The following is an 18,025-nucleotide window of genomic DNA, read 5'->3' as shown; positions in this document are numbered from 1 at the left end:
AATAATTACATCAATTTTCATCAATATTTTTATCAATACTCTTGATGGGAAAAAGGAAGAAATTGAAGAAAGAAAAGAAAAAAACCTAGATGAAGAGATGAATGTTTTGAATAATATATGGCAGCATATTTACCAGTCACTGAATTCTATTGTAAATTGACTGAGTTGTAAGTAATCTTAGGTGTCGTATATTCATACCCTCCACAAAATTCCTTATCAATAATTTTTCTGCTTCTGCTTGAACACACAATTGGAGGATAAATATTCTACCAAGTAATCCATTCCTTTTTTTAAAAAGACATTTTTTTTCTCTCCCATTTTTGAATGAAATTAACTTGAGAAAATTCTTTTTACTGAGGTGAAATCTCAACAAAAAAGATGGAGACTTACATCTTTTGTATTAACCTGGATGGGAGTGAGAACACATTAGTCTCTCTCTCTTTTGAGACAGAGTCTCACTTGGTCACCTTGGGAGAGTGCCATGGCATCTTAGCTCACAGCAACTTCAGACTCTTGGGTTCAAGTAATCTTCTTGCCTCAGCCTCCTAAGTGGCTGGGACTACAGGATCCTGCCATGACACTCATCTATTTTTAGAGACAGGGTCTCACTCTGGCTCAGGCTGGTCTTGAACCTGTGAGCTCAGGCAATCCACCTGCCTTGGCCGCCCAAGTGCTGGGATTACAGACATGAGCCACCCGACCCGGCCGTGGAACACATTATTCTTAGTAAAGCATCACAAGAATGGAGAAGCAAGAATCCTATGTACTCAATTCTGAGATGAGGACAGTTAATGACCAAGTACATGGTGGGGGGTGGGGGAAAAGGAGAGTAGAGAGAGGGAAAGGAGGGATCACAGTATGTGACACACCTTTTGGGGGCAAGACACAATTATAAGAGGGACTTTACCTAACAAATGCAATCAGTGTAACCTGGTTCTTTGTACACTCAATGAATCCCCAAGAATAAAAATAAAAGTAATAATTAACTACTTAAATACTTAAGTATTTGTAGGGATAGGCAATGTTTCTATGGTCAAGAGCATCACTCACTCATTCATTCATTCATTGAAGACTTATTGCTAGTTGTAGTTGGCATTTACACAGTGGACCTGATTCACAAGTCAAGCTGCAGCAGAGTTTGAGATACATGCAACTCAACTGTTATTGTTTTCTTCCAACACCAAACCCCCAATTTTGTAGAAATCCTCTTTTCCTACAAAAAACCTAATTACTTCTCCTGAAATACTTCCCTAAGTTGATTTTGCAATTAACTTATTACCACATTTTCCTGTTACTTCTGAAAACCAAATACTGAGATAATATAGGCATAATCACACAGTGCCAGGCAAATAAATGTTTTACCTTTTAACTTAGACATTGTCTCTCTTTCTATGTATACATAAGAGCAAAAAGGACAAACCTATGATAATTTTGTTTCTCGTTATATAGATTAGTGATTTGTTTGGTACAGTTCTGCAAAAATATGCGATGTGTCAACCAAAGAGACATCTCTCTCTACCTCCCTGTCTCTGTGTCTCTCTATCGTGGCATTGTGTGGGCATTAAAATAGTTTTCAGATCCTCCTGAAAGCAAAGAAAGCCAATACAGGGAGGGGGTGTTGTGGTGATTTATTTCAAAATATTAAGGGGATATAAATGTTTTTGTTACATGGATGCCTTTTATAATGTTTAAGTCAGGACTTTTGGTGTGCCCACCACCCAAACAATGTTCATTGTGCCCAAGAGATAAGTTTTTACCCCTTCCTTCCTTCCCCCTTCTTGATTTACAATGAACTTTTACTCTCACTGTGCCCCTGTGTGCCCATGAATTGGCTCCCAATTATTAGTACATGTGGTGTTTGTTTTTCTAGTCTCGAGGTACTTCACTTCAAATCATGGTCTCTGGTTCCATTGAAGTTGCTGCAAAAAAAATTATTTCATTCCTTGTTATCTCTGAGTAGTACTCCATGGAGTGTGTGTGTGTGTGTGTGTGTGTGCAAACATAAGAGTAAAATGGACATCCCACATCTCGTTAATCCACTTCTGAATTGATGGGCTGTTATGTTGATTCCACATCTTTGTGACTGTGAATTGTGTTGCAATAGACATTTGAGTTCAGGTGTCTTTTTGATAAAATGACTTTTTTTTCCTTTGGGTAGAAAAGCGGTAGTGAGATTGCTGCATTGAATGGTAAATCTACATTTATTTCTTTAGAAATCATACTGTTTTCTACAAAAATTGTACTAGTTTGCAATCCTGCCAACAGTGAATAATTATTCCGTTTTCTCTGTATCCACACCATCATCTACTTTTTAAAAAATTTTTAATAATGGTCATTCTGACAGGGATACTATCTCATTGTGGTTTTAATTTGCATTTCCCTGATGATCAGTGATACTGAACATTTTTTCACATATGTATTGGCTATTTGTCTATCTTCTGTTAAAAGACATCTGTTCATGTCTTACAACCCACTTTTTAATGGGTTTTTTTTTCTTGTTGATTTGGTTGAGTTCTTTGTAGATTCCGAATATTAGCCCTTTTTTGATACATAGTTTGAGAATATTTCTTCACATCCTGTAGGTTTGCTTTTTACTCTGTTGATTTTTTTTTCTGTGAGAAATGTTTTAATTCAGTCAAGTCCCATTTATTTGTTTTTGTTGCTGCTGTCTTCACCTTTGGGGTCTTAGTCATAAATTCTTTGCTTAGGCTGATTTCTAGAAATGGTTTTCCTACATTTTCATCTAACCCGTGCCTCCATCTTGTAATGGCGGTAACACAGGACCTTTAAAGTGTCCTACGGCTTTAAAAATCTTTCTCTTTAAGTCTCTTATTTAAACAACATTTGCTAAATTTGTAAAAAAAAAAAAAAATATTTTCAATATTTTAAGGCCTGACAGAGTTTATTAAGAAATTTTTAGATTGGTAGTGTCTTCAAATAGATTTCTTGACACAAATCCTAACTAAACATATATTTCTCTTACTAAGATTTCAATTTTTACAGTGTGTATGATCCATTATCACAATATACAAGATGTCGGTAATGTATTTACAAATTCATTCCTTGGTTCATTTATTTAGAGTTGCAATTGTCTTATTTGTATGCTGCTTTATTACCCTGACGTTTTCAGTGACTATGAGACTGTAAGAAAAGCTAGAAGAAAAACAAAAAAGGAAAATGAAACATTTATAAATATACATGACAATTGAATTAAAACATTCATCATATCTTTTATAGTTATTTGTCATCCTAAACAAAACAGATAGAAAATATATATTAAACATTCTCTTCAGTCTTGAATGGAACATTTAACAACCAGGAAATAGCATATCAGAGAGGGTTAAAAAAAATAAATTTCCCTTAAGCATCTCCATATTTAAATGCCTAAATTTTTATACAATGAATAAGTAGTTTAATGATATAAAAGGTTGAATTGCTTTATTTATCTTCCTTTGGAGGAATGATGGTACAATTCTAGGAGGTTTTCAGGTCTTACATCTTTGTTACAGTTTCTACTCTTTCCTCTGTATCAGGACGCTTTCATCAACCAACCAGTGACCAACTTTCCAGACTTCTTTTACTTCTGACAGAGCACAGGGAACAGAAGCCCTGTGTGCTCAGAAACCACATGATCACAGACTGACTAAAACCAATTTTTCTACAGATTGGGGCTGATGTTCTAAAGATGCAATTCCCTTCTTCTCCCCTTCCCCCACCATATCATCTCTAGATCTGGGTTCATAAGAAGAAAATTATTCTGTAATTCTCCCGAGCACACCTTTCAGTTGAAGATACTTAAACATTTACTGGAAACAGTGCTGAAGCAGGAGAGTGTAACTCTTCCTCCTTCATTCCAGTCTTGCCACTGACCTTGGACAAGCTCCTTGTCCATATGTTGGTTTCCACATCAACTGAGGTAAATATCTAATAAAACTCTATGTGACGCTTTCATCCTGTGACTGTTTGCCTCATTTATTCAACTTTTGGTTATTTTTCCTAAAAAATTATTTCTTTTAATTTAACTTAATCTTTAAAAATGATGATATAGTAAAATTGACCTTTTTTCCTTTTGAAGTAGAATTCTACGAGATTTAACATATGGATAGATTCGTGTAACCATAACCACAATCAGGAACTCTTCCATTCTCCAAAACACACCCCCAACTATCTCTTGGTAGTGACACTCCCGACCCATAGCCACTGGCAACCACTGATCTGGTTTCTGTCATTATAGGTTTATTATTTGAGAATGTCTCATTCTCAAAAACATAGACGTTTTTGAGAATGTCCAATAAGCAGACTCAGTTATACAATATTTCATCTTTTGAGACAACAGAACGCTTTTAAAATTTCTCTAAGTTGTTTAGTATGTCAATAGTTTGTTCCTTTTCACTGCTGAGCAGTATTCCACTGTGTGCACCCCCCTTTGCTTATCCATGTGCCCACTGAAGGACACTGAGTAATTTCCAGTTTTTGGCTTTCCCAAATAAAGCTATTTGAACACATGTGTACATATATTTGCATGAATATAAGTTTTCATTATTCCAGGGGTGGAGTGGCTTGTTGAGACAGTAGGAATCTGTTTCACTTTTTATGAAACTATTTTCCAGAGTGCCTGTGTTATTTGCCTGCCACCATCAATGTGTGATGTTCCCCATCATTTGGTATCATATTTTTTAGTTCAGCCATTCCTAAAGGTGTGTAGGAATACCTAATGGTGATTTGGTTTGAATTTATCTAGTGGCTAATGATGTTGAGCATCTTTTCATACATTTATTTGACATCCACATATGCTCTTCAGCAAGGATCTGTCCTAATCCTTTGTCCCTTTGTAATTGGGTTATTTTCTTATTGATGCCTTTTGATATCCCTCATTTATTTTGGATACATAGCCTTTGTCAGACAGGTGATGTATGACTATTTTCTCCATGTCTGTAGCTGTATCTTCATTTTTTTGGTGGTACCTCAAGCAGAGCAAAGGTTTTTAAGTTGATGAGGTCCAATTTATCACTTTTATTTTTCTTCACAGATCCTATTTTGGCGTCTTTCCTAAGAACCCTTCACCTAACCCTAAATCATAATATTTTTTGCTAAACAAATGATTTTAAAGAAAGAAAATGCTATATGCATATTTCTTATAGCACTATTGGTGAATGGTGAAAGTTAGTAAATGTTGCCACCATGAAGCAATGGGTACATCAATTATGACTCTATTGTCCTTTGACTATTCAAATTTTTTATTAAAAGTGTGTAAGGATATTACAGGAAAGAGATTATGACTTAAGTTAACATAATATATAATTAGATGTGCTATATGCCTGCAGTTACAGAAAGAAACCAAATACTACTTTAAAAAGACATAAGAAGGACATATGATAAAAATTTAAGAAAAAATGGGCTAGAGTGATTCTGGATAACTTTCAAGTCTTTCTATTTATCTACATTTCCCAAATTTTATTGAAATATATTTAATTTACTTGTTTATTTTTATTTGTGCAAACTTATGAAGTCCGTGAGAAATAGAATGCGTAGTGCTATTCAGTTGTGCTATTCAGGGTGTTCATCACCCTAGTACAACCCATTTTTAAGTATAGCCATTCTCCTCTGTCAAACCTTGAACTTATTCCTGCTATTTCACTGTATGTTTGTAACTTTTAACCCAACTTTCTTCATCCTCCCTCCCTTACCCCCATTTACCCCCTCAGTCTCTGTTATCTATTTTCTTTCTACCTCCATTTATTCAGGGTTTTTGCTCCCACATATGAGTAAGAACATGCGATATTTGTCCTTCTTTGTCTAGTTGTTTCACATAAGAAAATGACCTCTAGTTATTTGTTACTCTAGCCATGTGGCCGCAAATGACAATATTTCTTTCTTTTAATGGCCAAATAGTATTCCATCAAGTATATATATCACAATTTCTTTATCTATTCATGTGTTGATAAACAGTAAGGTTGATTCCGTATTTACTCTTCATGAGTGGTGCCTCACCTGCCGTGCAAGTGCAAGGGATCTCTTTGCCGCGCTGATTTATTTTACTCTGGGAAGACACCCAATCGTGGGATAGCGGGATGAAATGGTAACTCTATTTTTAGTATTTTGAGAACTCTCCATCCTGTTTTCCACATGGGCTGTATTAGTTTACATTCCCACCAACAATGTAGAAGAGCTCCTATCCTCCACATCCTCACCACCATCTGTTATTTTTCATCTTTCTAATAATCCATTCTGATTGCAGCAAGGTGGTATTTCACGGTGGTTTTAATTTGCATTTCTGTGATGCTTAGTGATGTTGAGTATTTTTCATACAACCACCAGCCATTTGCATTCCTTCTATTGAGAAATGTTTATCCTTTGCTATTTTGTCCTTTGCTATTTTTTTAATGAGATTATTAGGTTTTCTTTTTCTTATTGAGTTTTTTGAGTATATTCTGGATATTAGCCTCTTGACAGATGAAATATTTGCAGACATTTTCTCTTAGCTCAGTGGTTCTCAACCTTTCTAATGCCGCGGCCCTTAAATACAGTTCCTGGGGGTCATGACGCACGGGTTGAGAACAGCTGTCTTAGACTGTCTCATTTCAACAGATTGTCTCTTCACTCTCCTAATTATTTCTTTTGCTGTGTAGAAGTTTTAAGCTTGATTAAGTCCCATTTTCAAAATTTTTTATTGCCTGTACTTTTGAGGTTTTAGTTATACATTTTTTGCCTAGCTCAATGTCAAGGAGAATTTCCCCTATAATTTTTCTTCTAGTATTTTTATAGTTTCAGGTATTATGTCTAGGTCTTCAATCCATTTTGAGTTGAATTTTGTTATGGTGAAAGATAGGGGTCTACTTTCATTTTTTTGCATATGGCTATCCAGTTTCCCCAGAACATTTAATAAAGAGAATATCCTTTCCCCAATGTTAAGTTCTTGTCAGCTTTGTCAAAGATCTCATGTTTTTATCTCTGAATACTTTATTCTGTTTCATTGGTCTATGTGTATATTTTTATACTGACACAATATTGTTTGGGTTTCTATAGCTTGCAATATATTTTGAAATCAGGTACCACGATACTTCTACCTTAGTTCTTTTTGCTCAGGATTGCTTTGGCCATTGGGCTCTTTTTTGGTTCCATATGAATTTCAGGATTGTTTCCTCTAATGTTGTGAAGAACAACACTGGTATTTTGATAGGGATTGCATTGAACCTGTGTATTGTTTTAGACAAAACGGTCATTTTAACAATGTTAATTCTTCTGATTCATGACTATGAGATGTTCTTTTCCATTTATTTATATTATCTTTGATTTCTTTCATCAGTGTTTTATAGTTTTCCTTGTAGAGTTCTTTCACTTGTGAAGTTTATTCTGAGGATTTTTTGTAGCTATTTTAAATGAGATTGCCTTTGATTTTGTCCTGTGATATTTTTTTTAATTTTTAGTTTGGGCACATATGTTTGCATGTACTTATAGGGCACATGTGATATTTTGATATAAGACTACAGTGTGTGATTATCAAATTAGAGTAATTGGGCTATTTATTCCTCAAGCATTTATCATTTCTTTCTTTTAGGAGCTCTCAATTCCACTCATTTAATTATTTTAAAGCATACCAAAACTTATTGTTGACTACAGTCACTTGTTGTATTATCAGATATTGTTTACTCTACCTAATTATCTACAATATTCTTACAGCCATTAGCCATCTCCACTTTAACTCACTACCTTGCGTAACCTGTGGTAATCATCATTTAACTCTTTCTCTCCACAAGATCAATTGTTTTTAATATTTAGCTCCCACACATAAGTGAGAGAGAACATGCAAGATTTGCCTTTCTGTACTTGGCTTATTTCATTTAACATAATGTTCTCCAGTCCCACCCATGCTGTTATAAACGATAGGATTTCATTCATTCTATGGCTGACTAGCACTCCATTGTGTATATGTACCACATTGTCTTTATCCACTTATTCATCGGTATACACTTAGTTTCTTTCTAAATAATGGCTATTGTGCATAGTGCTGCAGTAAACATGGGAGTGCAGAAATGTTTTTAATATGCTGATTTCTTTTCTTTTGGATCTACACCTAGCAGTGCAATGGCTGGGTCTTATGGTAGTTTGGTTTTTTGAGGAACCTCCACACTGTTCTCAAACAGTGTTTACACTAATTTGCATTCCCACCAGCAGTGTATGAAGATTCCCCCTTTTCAACATCCTTTCCAGCATTTATTATTGCCTGTCTTTTAATAAAAGCCATTTTAACTGAGATAAGATGATATCTCATTATAGTTTTGATTTGCATTTGTTTGATATCCCTAATGATGCTGAACACTTTTTCATATACTTGTCCATTTCTATGTCTTCTTTTCAGAAATGCCTATTAAGATCTTTTGCCCATTTTTAAAGTAGGTGACTTTATTTTTTCTTATGGAATTGTTTGAGCTCCTTACATATTCTAGTTATTAATCCTTTGTCAGATGGGCAGTTTCCAAATATTTTCTCCCTATGGTTCATCCTATAAGTGTACATGTGAATCTCTCTAAATGTAGAATATAAATGTCATGAAGGCTATGTTAACCAGTTGGATGAAAGTATTTCAAATTGTGTACAGAAACAGTACACTGTACTCCATGATAGTATTAATGTACACGGCTAACATTTAATAAAAAAAAATATTTTCTCCCATTCTATGGGTTGTCTCTTCACCTGGCTAAATGTTTCCTTTGCTGTTCAGAAGCTTTTTAGCTTAAGTCCATTTGTCCAGTTTTGCTTCGGTTGCCTGTGCTTTGGGGTTATTAAGAAATCATTGCCCAAGCCAATGTCCTAGAGCATTTCCCAATGTTTTCTTTTAGTAATTTCAGGCCTTAGATTTAAATCTTTAACCTATTTTGGTTTAATTTTCTATAGAATGAGAGATGAAGATTTAGTTTCATTCTTCTGAATCTGAATATCCATTTTCCCCAGCATTGTTTATTAAAGACACTGTCCTTTCCCCTGTGTATATTCTTGGCATCTTTGTGGAACTCAGGTCATTACAGAAGCATGGGTTTATTTCTGGATTCTGTTTCATTAGTCTATGTGTGTGTTTTCATGCCTTCTCTATGCTGTTTTGGTTACTATAGCTCTACAGTATAATTTGAAGTCAGATAATGTGACTTTTGTTTTTTCTGCTCAGGATGGCTCTGGCTATTCTGGGTCTTTTGTGGATCCATATACATTTTATAAATTTTTCTATCATTCTATTATAATGTCATTGCTATTTCGATGGGGATTGCTTTGAATCTGTATATTGTTTTGGATAGTATGGACGTTTTAACAATATTGATTCTTCCAACCAATGAGCATGGAATATTTTTTTCATTTTTTTGTCCTCTATTTCCCTTATTAATATTTTATAGTTTCCATTGTTCAGCTATTTCACTTCTTCAGTTAAGTTTCTTCCTAAGCATGTTATTTTATTTTTAGCTATTAAAAATGAGATTACTTTCTTGGCTTCTTTTTCAGAATATTTGCTGCTGCCATATAGAATTGGTACTAATTTTTACATGTTGATTTTCTATCCAGCAACTTTACTAAATTCAAAATTCATTTATCAAGTCTAAGGATTTTTTTGGTAAAGTCTTTAGTTTTTTTCTAAATATAGTTATGAAATAAGCCAAAATACTAAATTTAATTTCTAAAAAATATCCACTGCATATTCTGTCTCTGGTATGAGATCAAGCATTATTTTATACTGAGTCTTCCTGCTCTGTCCTGACAGTTGGTCAATTGGCCAGTGGGATAAAAGTTTGAAGAGAGAAGTCTTCCTTCCCTGACCAGAATAGAGTTGCTCCAGAATTGTAGTACAGTGGGAAGGATGATGTGAGCAGCAAACATTCTGAAATATTTGATGTTTGGGGGACAGTGGTAGATTTACTTCCATTTCTCTCTCCTGTCCACTATTTCAATTTGCTACAAGCCAGGAGTTCTGGAAAGTTTGTATTTTTATATGGAGAAAGAATCATATTTATTCAGTCACTGTGGATAGCCTTCTGTGAGTCAGAACCCGTGTTCTGTGGTACCAGGAGGACCAAAGTATAGCCTCTATCCTGTAGGTCCCCACAATACAAGGATTTTATCCACCATCTACCATCAGTAAATAAGCTCTTCTCTACTAGGGATGAGCTGAGATTTGCAATTTGTCTTTCACTTACTGTCTCCCCAAGCCACATGATTTGTTTTTCTTGGTCTCCTACACTGAGCCATAAAATCGTGTTGTGCTCTCTTCTTAAGTACAGTTGCATTTCACACCAGGGCAATTCTGGCCTCAAAGAAGATAGGTAATCACCACAGGTTCTCCGGGAAGACAGATGAAATCTCTATCTTGGGTCAGGGGCAGAACCAAAAGGCTTTATGGATATTTTTATTCATTATCCCCTTTCTATGCTGCAATCTGAGCAAGCTACAAATCCTCCCATATACCACTCTTGACAAAGTGAATTTGCTCTCAGTTAATCATAAAATCCTGAGGACTAACCTAGGAAATGCACCCACCTGTGCTAATCTGAGAGGAAACAAAGCACAGAGGCACAGAATCTCTGTTCAATGCCCCAGAGAAACAAGGCTGTCAGGACAGGATGACCAGGGCAAGTGACTAGTGATGCATCTTCACACCACAAGGAGGCACTCTCTGGACATGACCTATTGCTGCCTACACCTTGATCACCTTTGACCTGGGAGCAGAGATATGCTAATAAAAAGGAGTGGCTTTTTAGCGTTCTTTCTCATTCATGCTTGTTTTGAAAACATGTGCCTTGCAAATTACATGATAATGATACTTAAGGGCTTCCAAGAAACTTCAGGAATAATTATCATATGATTTGCAGGTTTCAGAGCTCATGGGAACACTCGGTGCTGGGAGGCCTTCTCTAGCCACTCATAGCAATTATCTTTTTCCAAATGCACTCTCACAATCTCAGATTGTTCCTTGAGCCTGATGAGAAGCCAAATAGGCTACTATATAAGACGTATTCAGAAGAATCACGGTGATGGGGGGGGGGAGGAAGAGGGGTGTGGAGCTCCGCTGTGAGCCTTACTAGATAGGTGTCCCAATCAGACCTTTCACTGGGGCCACATGAAGAACAAGATTTAACAAAATCTAACCCCTGCTTAGAGGCCATTCTTATAATAGACACAGAGAACCTATTCCATCCTAACTCTTTATAGAAACCTTGAAATGGGATTAAAAATAGCACAGCTGATGCCACTGACCACAGAGGCAGTCAATTTCACCACTTAACTACAATTGCTCTTGCTGGTGTTTCCCACAGTGGCCACCCAAGTGTGAAATCTACTGAGAATTTTGCCCTCTCCACAGGTGAAGCTTTAGCTAATCATTTCTCTCTTCTCTTGGCATTGTACATCCCATTTGTCCCCAGTATGGTTTTATTTCTTTTTAAATTACTTGTCAATTCCTTTTGCACTGTGCTGAGTTCTGTGTTTGGCACATAGAGTGAGTAATTGGGAAATTGTTTACTCTATAAATCACTTGGCTAGTGATCCAGCACTGCCTAGAAATTGCCCTCATGTGTACATATTGGTGGTTAAGATGAGTATGTGCAAAGTAGGAGAATGGTGTCTGGTTATTCATATGCAGTACCTACTTAGCACCTTTATGTAACAGACAACAGGTTGGCTGTAGAGTCACAACCAGGAACAGCAGAGGTAGAAACAGAATTTCTACCCTTAAGGAGCCTGATCTGGTGGCAGGTGCTCATAAGTCAAAAGAGGACTGTGAAAACATGAAAAAGATGTAGCAACTTCCTGCGTGGGGGATGACAGCAGCCCTCCCCAGACTCTTAGGCTGGGACCTCAGAGTGAGGAAGATTCGGAGATTAAGAGGAAGCATGGTTCAAATGAAGAAGAGGACAGAGCCCAGAGGGAAAAGTGAGTTGAAAACACTTCAAGTGCATCCAGAAGGTAGTCTTTGAGGGAATGAAGAAGCCACGTGGCAAGGGAAGACACAGCAAGGCACAGATTCATTCAGGGTCTTGTTCGTCTGGTGGATGCAGGTGACGTGCAAGCGGAGAGCGAGCAGTTTGCACTCAGGGCGTTCATTCTGCCAGACAGGGTACGCTAGGGTTCCCGGTGCTTAAGACGCACAGAGTTACAGAAGAAATCTAAGAGAATCAAGAAATACACCAGTTCAACCACAGTGAGAAGAGAAAGGAAAGATGATTTCTGAATGAAGCTCAATGACTGAGCCTATATAGGAAAAATCTTCCCAGTTGTGCCTTGTGAAGGCAACTGGGGTATTCGGCCCCTCCCCTTGCAAGGTAATTAATGACATTTCCACAAGAGGGCGCCCTAGCAGAAGGAAGTCCCGTGAGCCTGACCCAGAGCGTCCCTCGGAGGGGCCCCGGCCCCGGCCCGGCCTCCGGCCCCCGGCCCCCGGCCCCCAAACCTGGCTTGATGATGGAACCAACGCACGCTGGCCCACTTCAGTTCCCGGAGAGCTGAATCACAGGTTCCTGCCTAACCATGTGAGCATGAGCTGCCTGTCTTTGGCCTTTAGAAAAATTCCAGGTGAACCTTTTGGCTTCTCTCATTTTACACCCTAGACATCATTAGATCTGCCGCAAGGCCTAGAGGAGACTGCGTCTCATTTTATTTGAAATACTACAGTCATTTTGGCTAGAAATATGCCTGGTACCTTAAAGTCACTTACTTTCTTAGTGATGTTATCTTGGAATTTCAGCCCATTTCCTCAGGAAGCGCTATTAGCAGTGCAGGATGCGGAGCGTAGTCTAATGAGCAGAAACAATGTGGGTGTTTTAAGCCCGGGCTGTGTCTTGGAGGACTGTTCAAATGTAAAAACAGATGGACCCCTATTTTTCCTTGCCCAAGGGCCCTTTGTTGGAAAGAAGCTTCCCCCCCCTCAGGTGCTGCCATGGTAATATATCATAAATAATGGATCCAGGGCTCCAGGAAGGTTGTAGCAATTTTGTACTGTTCCTCTGTATTACTTTTCTTAAATAGGGCCCCCAAACTTTATAAACTTCAGGTTGTGCCCACAAAATCTTTATTTCTATGTAGGCGTATCTGGGTCCACCCTTTCAGTGGCAGAACACCTGCCATTCCCTGTGAGATGGAGTGTGTCTAGGACAATAGCAATTAGGACAATGGCAATTGTTTTGAACTGAAGGCATTTCCCCCAGTCTTCCTCCCCTGGTTTTCCTTTAAGGGGCTCTGGCATCAATGAGAAGGAAGGAAGTGACTACAAAAGGAAGTTATGCCTAAGTCTTCCTAAAAGGGTGTTTTTCAAATGACAAAACTTTTTCTCAAAGCAAGGGTTTCAGGTTAGGCTAAGAAAAAAGTAAGGATTGAGACATACTAAATCTTTTAGGGGTTGAATCCCTTCTCTGCCCCCTCCTGTTCTTCTGCTTACAGATTATTTCTTGCCCTCTCTACATTCCTAAGCTCCCTTAATTCATGGTCTGTCTGCCTCCGTTTTCCTTTATTCTCAGCCCCCAGAGATGTGCGTGCCGACTTCATTCTTTCCTGGCTTCATTTCCATCTTCTGGCCCGTGAGAGCCCTAGTGCTGGACGCAGATATGTTACCTCTGTTTTCCTGGAGTCGTCCCCACCTCTGCCAGTCTCTGCCGGTCTCCCTTGCGCAGTATTTTACTGTGTCGTAGCCCTGAGCCACCTCAGCTAGCAAGGTGAAGGGGTGCAGGGAACTCAGCCTGCCTTTTGTCCATCCCATGAGAAATCATTTACAATGGCGTTTAGTTGGTGATGAGAAAACAGGACAGAATGTCGTTCTTTGTGGTCTCAAGCCCATAGTCACAGACAATGACTGTGAAACCTCCAGCTTTAGACAGGAGGAAAAGTGCAGAGCACACATCAGATGCAAGGACGCACACGTACACACGTACACACGCACACATGCACACTTAACCACGCCTGTGTTCGCCCACTAACGCGTATGTCCCACGCAAGCCCAGGCCAAATGCTTTCTCCATGTTGGTTATGTGCTTGAGAAGGAGCCCATTTTTTTCTTTGACATTCAGTTAAGCTAAAAGCAAAACCAGCCATCTGTACTGCCTTTGATACAGTAGATTGCTGAAAGCTGTTCCCTGTCAGACCTCTTCTTTCAGCCTTGGCAAAGAGACCACACACATATGATACTGCTGTTATCCACATAGGAAACACACAGATTTCAACAAAGCCACGGGTCTTCTCTGAACCATCAGGCTAAATTCTCCGTCTTTCCACTGGCTAGCGTCTATGGCCTCCTGTTGACGGAGCAGAATGGGAGGCCTTCACTTTACTTTCCTGTCTGGTGTTTTGGAGGGCTGTGTTTTTTAATACGCCATTGAGGGCACCAAACATTTTCTCTGATCCTCAGTGGTGTTTCACATTTTTCATTAACACTTGCATTAAGCAGCTCATTCTAATTCTTTCTGTTGTTCCTGTTCTGCGTGAACTATCTACCAGCAGTTGCCATGCCAACTCCAAATCCTGGGGTCCTGCTGCTAGATCACACGCTGCCATTAGCATATTTTTAATAGCACCTGATTGCCCTCCAAAGACCTTCTAGTAGCTGAACTCCATTAGCTCAGAGTGTCACGAGATTTAATTGCATATTTACAGTGAGGATCAGGGAGAGAATGTGCTGAGCTGTACAGCTGGTTTCCCAGGCTTAGCCTTCCATGGGCGCTGGGGTGGCTCCTTGGGTCCCATTCAAAGGGAAGATCATGACAATTTTGTGCTCCGTGGAGGTGTCACTTCTCTCTGGAACACCAGAATGACCCTTAGACTTGTGGAAGACTTCTCTCCCTCTTAATTGAGAAATCAGTAGCTATCCAGTGTTTAGGCACCTGGGCAGGGGTGATGTTACCATCTTGCTCTTTTTAATGTAAACCCAACTGAATGGAGGAAGAAATAACTTATCAGAAGTCAATTTCTCTTCAAGGAAAGATGAGAGAGAGAACAGTACTTTAGTAAGAAGACAGATTATTTAAAAATAAACAGTTAAGAGCTTTAAAATGAAGTTGCTGCTTTTAAGTCCTGAAGACTCTCAGCAAGCAGTGAACTGAGAGGATAGATTTTGACACCTCCAGTGAAGACAAGGCTGAAATTTAAAAATGTTTCTAAATTTTATTTAAGCTGAACAGAATTGGTTAAAAACACAGAGGAAACTTGCAAACTCAGATACTTACTGGGACAAGGTAAATAAGGTAATGAATGAAGGGAGATGAACGGATGGTGATGGAGACAGTCAGCAACTCTACTGTGCAGACACCAGTGACAGAGGACTACGCTGATCCAGAGAATGTCAACCCCCCCCAAAGGGAGTGCTCTCTCCTACTGGGATCAGGAGGCCTCATACTGCTAGCTTCTCTCACAGCTGAAGTCAAGTCAGAAATAAATATCTCTTAGTGAAATCTCTCAATTTAAAAATATTTAGCATCCAATAAGTTGACTTTCCATACTGAGCACATCAACACTGTGTAAGGCAAAAGTATTACTAACTGATTTTTGCCCATTTTTGAAAATTATGGCAAAAAACCCCATAAAATTTACCACCTTAACTGTTTTTAAATGCACAGTTCAGTGGTGGTAAATAAATTCATAATGTTGTAGAACCATCATCGCTCTGTAAGTCTTTTTATGTAAAACTAAAACCCTGTATCCATTAAACAGTAACTCACCCTCTCCCCTAATCCCTGGTAAACACCATTCTACTTTGTCTGATTTTGACGACTCTAAGTTGCTCATGTAAGTAAAATCACCCAGTATGGTTAGTGGTTTAGGTCTTATATTCAGGTCTTTGATCCATGTAGAGTTAGTTTTTTACTTTGTTTTTAAAATTAATTTATTGTTAATTGACAAATAATTGTGTATACTAATGGAGTAGAATGTGATGTTTGATTTATATATCATTGTAGAAAGATTTAATTCAGCTAGTTGACATACTTTTCACCTCATCAACTTAACATTTTCTTGTGGTGAAGGCACCCCAAATCTATTATTTTAGCCATTTGAAATATGATTATTTCAGTTATAATTAACATGCAGTACAATTATTATTTTAATTATTATTTTAGCACAATAGATCACTAAAACTTATTCTTCCAGTCTAACTGAAACGATATTCTTTCATCAGTATTCCCCCTTTCCTATCTCTTCCCTTCCCTCTCAGTCTCTGGTAACCACCTTACCACTTTGAATTAATTTTTGCATGTAGTATCAGAAAAATGTCCAACTTCATTTTTTTAAATGGATATCCAGTTTTCCCAGCACCATTTGTTGAAAAGACCATCCTTTCTGCATGAAATGGTTTTAGCATCTTTGTCTAAAATTGTTTTATTATATATGCAAGGGTTTATTTCTGGATTCTCTGTTCTATTCCTTTGGTCTGTTTTTATGCCAGTACCACTTTGATTATAGTAAGTTTTGAAATCTGGTGATGTGAGTCCTCCAGTTTTTGAACTTTTTTTTTTTTAATATTGTTTTGGCTATTCAGGATTTACTGAGACTTCCACATAAATTTTAAGACAGATTTTTTTCTATTTCTTAAAAAAAAAGTCATTGGGATTTGATAGGAATTACATTGAAGGGTTCTGGGTAATATTAACATCTCAACAATATTAAATCTCCAATTCATAAACATGGGATATATTTCCATTTATTTATATGTCCTTTAATTTCCTTCATTGATGTTTTGTAGTTTTCATTGTACAAGACTTTCAGGTCTTTGGTTAAATTGATTCTCAGGTATTTTATTCTCTTTGACATTCTAAATTAAATTCTTTCCATAATTTCTTTTTTGTGCTGTTCACTGTTAGTGTATAAAAATGCAACTGATTTTTGCAGGTTGACTTTGTGTTCTGCTATTTTGCTAAATTCATTTATTATGTCCAACATAATAAATGTGGAATCTTGAGGGCTTTCTACAATAAGATCATATGTGAACAGAGATGATTTGACTTTCCTTTCCATTTTGGGTAATTTTTATTTCTTTCTCTTGCTTAATTGCTTTGGCTAGATCTTCCATTACTCTATCACACAGAAGCAGCAAAGGCGGGCAAACTTGTATCACACAGAAGCAGCAAAGGCGGGCAAACTTGTCTTGTTCTTAATCTTAGAGGAAAAGCTTTTAGGTATTTGCCATTCAGTCTACTTTTTGCTGTGTTTAGTTGATACACGGATTTCATTATGTTATGGTAGTTTCATTCTATTCATTGTGGTAGTTTCATTCTATTCCTACTTTGTTGGATGGTTTTATCATGAAAGAGTGTTGAATTTTATCAACTGCTTTTTCTGCATCAGTTGAGACAATCATGTGTTTCCTTTCTCTTCATTCTTTTAATGTGGTATATTACATTAATCATCTTTTCTATCTTGAACCATCCTTGCATTACAGAAATAAATCTCACTTGGTCATCATACGTAATTCTTTAAATATGCTGCTGGATTCAGTTTAGTAGTATTATTTTGAGATTTTGACATTGAAGGATTTTATCTCTTTCATTGGTTCATAAGGGATATTGGTCTGGTCTATAGTTTTCTTTCCTCATTGTGTCTTTGTCTGACCTTGGTGTCAGGATAATGCTGGCCTGATAGAATGAATTAGGAAGTGTTTCCTCCTCTTCAAGAGTTTGGAAAAGTTTGTAAGGTATTATGATGTTACTTCTTTCATTGTTTGCTAGAATTCATTATAAGCCATAAGATCCAGTGGTTTTTTTGGCAAATAATTTTTTTTTTTATGACTGTCTCAATTTCCTTACTAGTTATAGAGCTATTTAGATTTTATATTTTTCGTAAGTTAGTCTTGGTGAGTTTTGTGTTTATAGAAATTCATCTGTTTCATCTAGCGTATCCAATTTGTTGGCTAAAGTTCTTGGTAGTATTTTTTTTAATCCTTTTTTTTTTTTATTGAATGGTAACTATATACATTAATGCACTTCTGGGGTACAGTGTGGGGTTTTCACATGCAATCTGAAATACTTCCATCAAACTGGTCAACACAGCCTTCATGTCATTTTCTCAG

This window comes from Otolemur garnettii, unplaced genomic scaffold, assembly GCF_000181295.1.
Source record: "Otolemur garnettii isolate 467f Iridium unplaced genomic scaffold, OtoGar3 scaffold00030, whole genome shotgun sequence".
Taxonomy (NCBI): domain Eukaryota; kingdom Metazoa; phylum Chordata; class Mammalia; order Primates; family Galagidae; genus Otolemur; species Otolemur garnettii.
Note: the sequence above shows the minus strand (reverse complement) of the source record.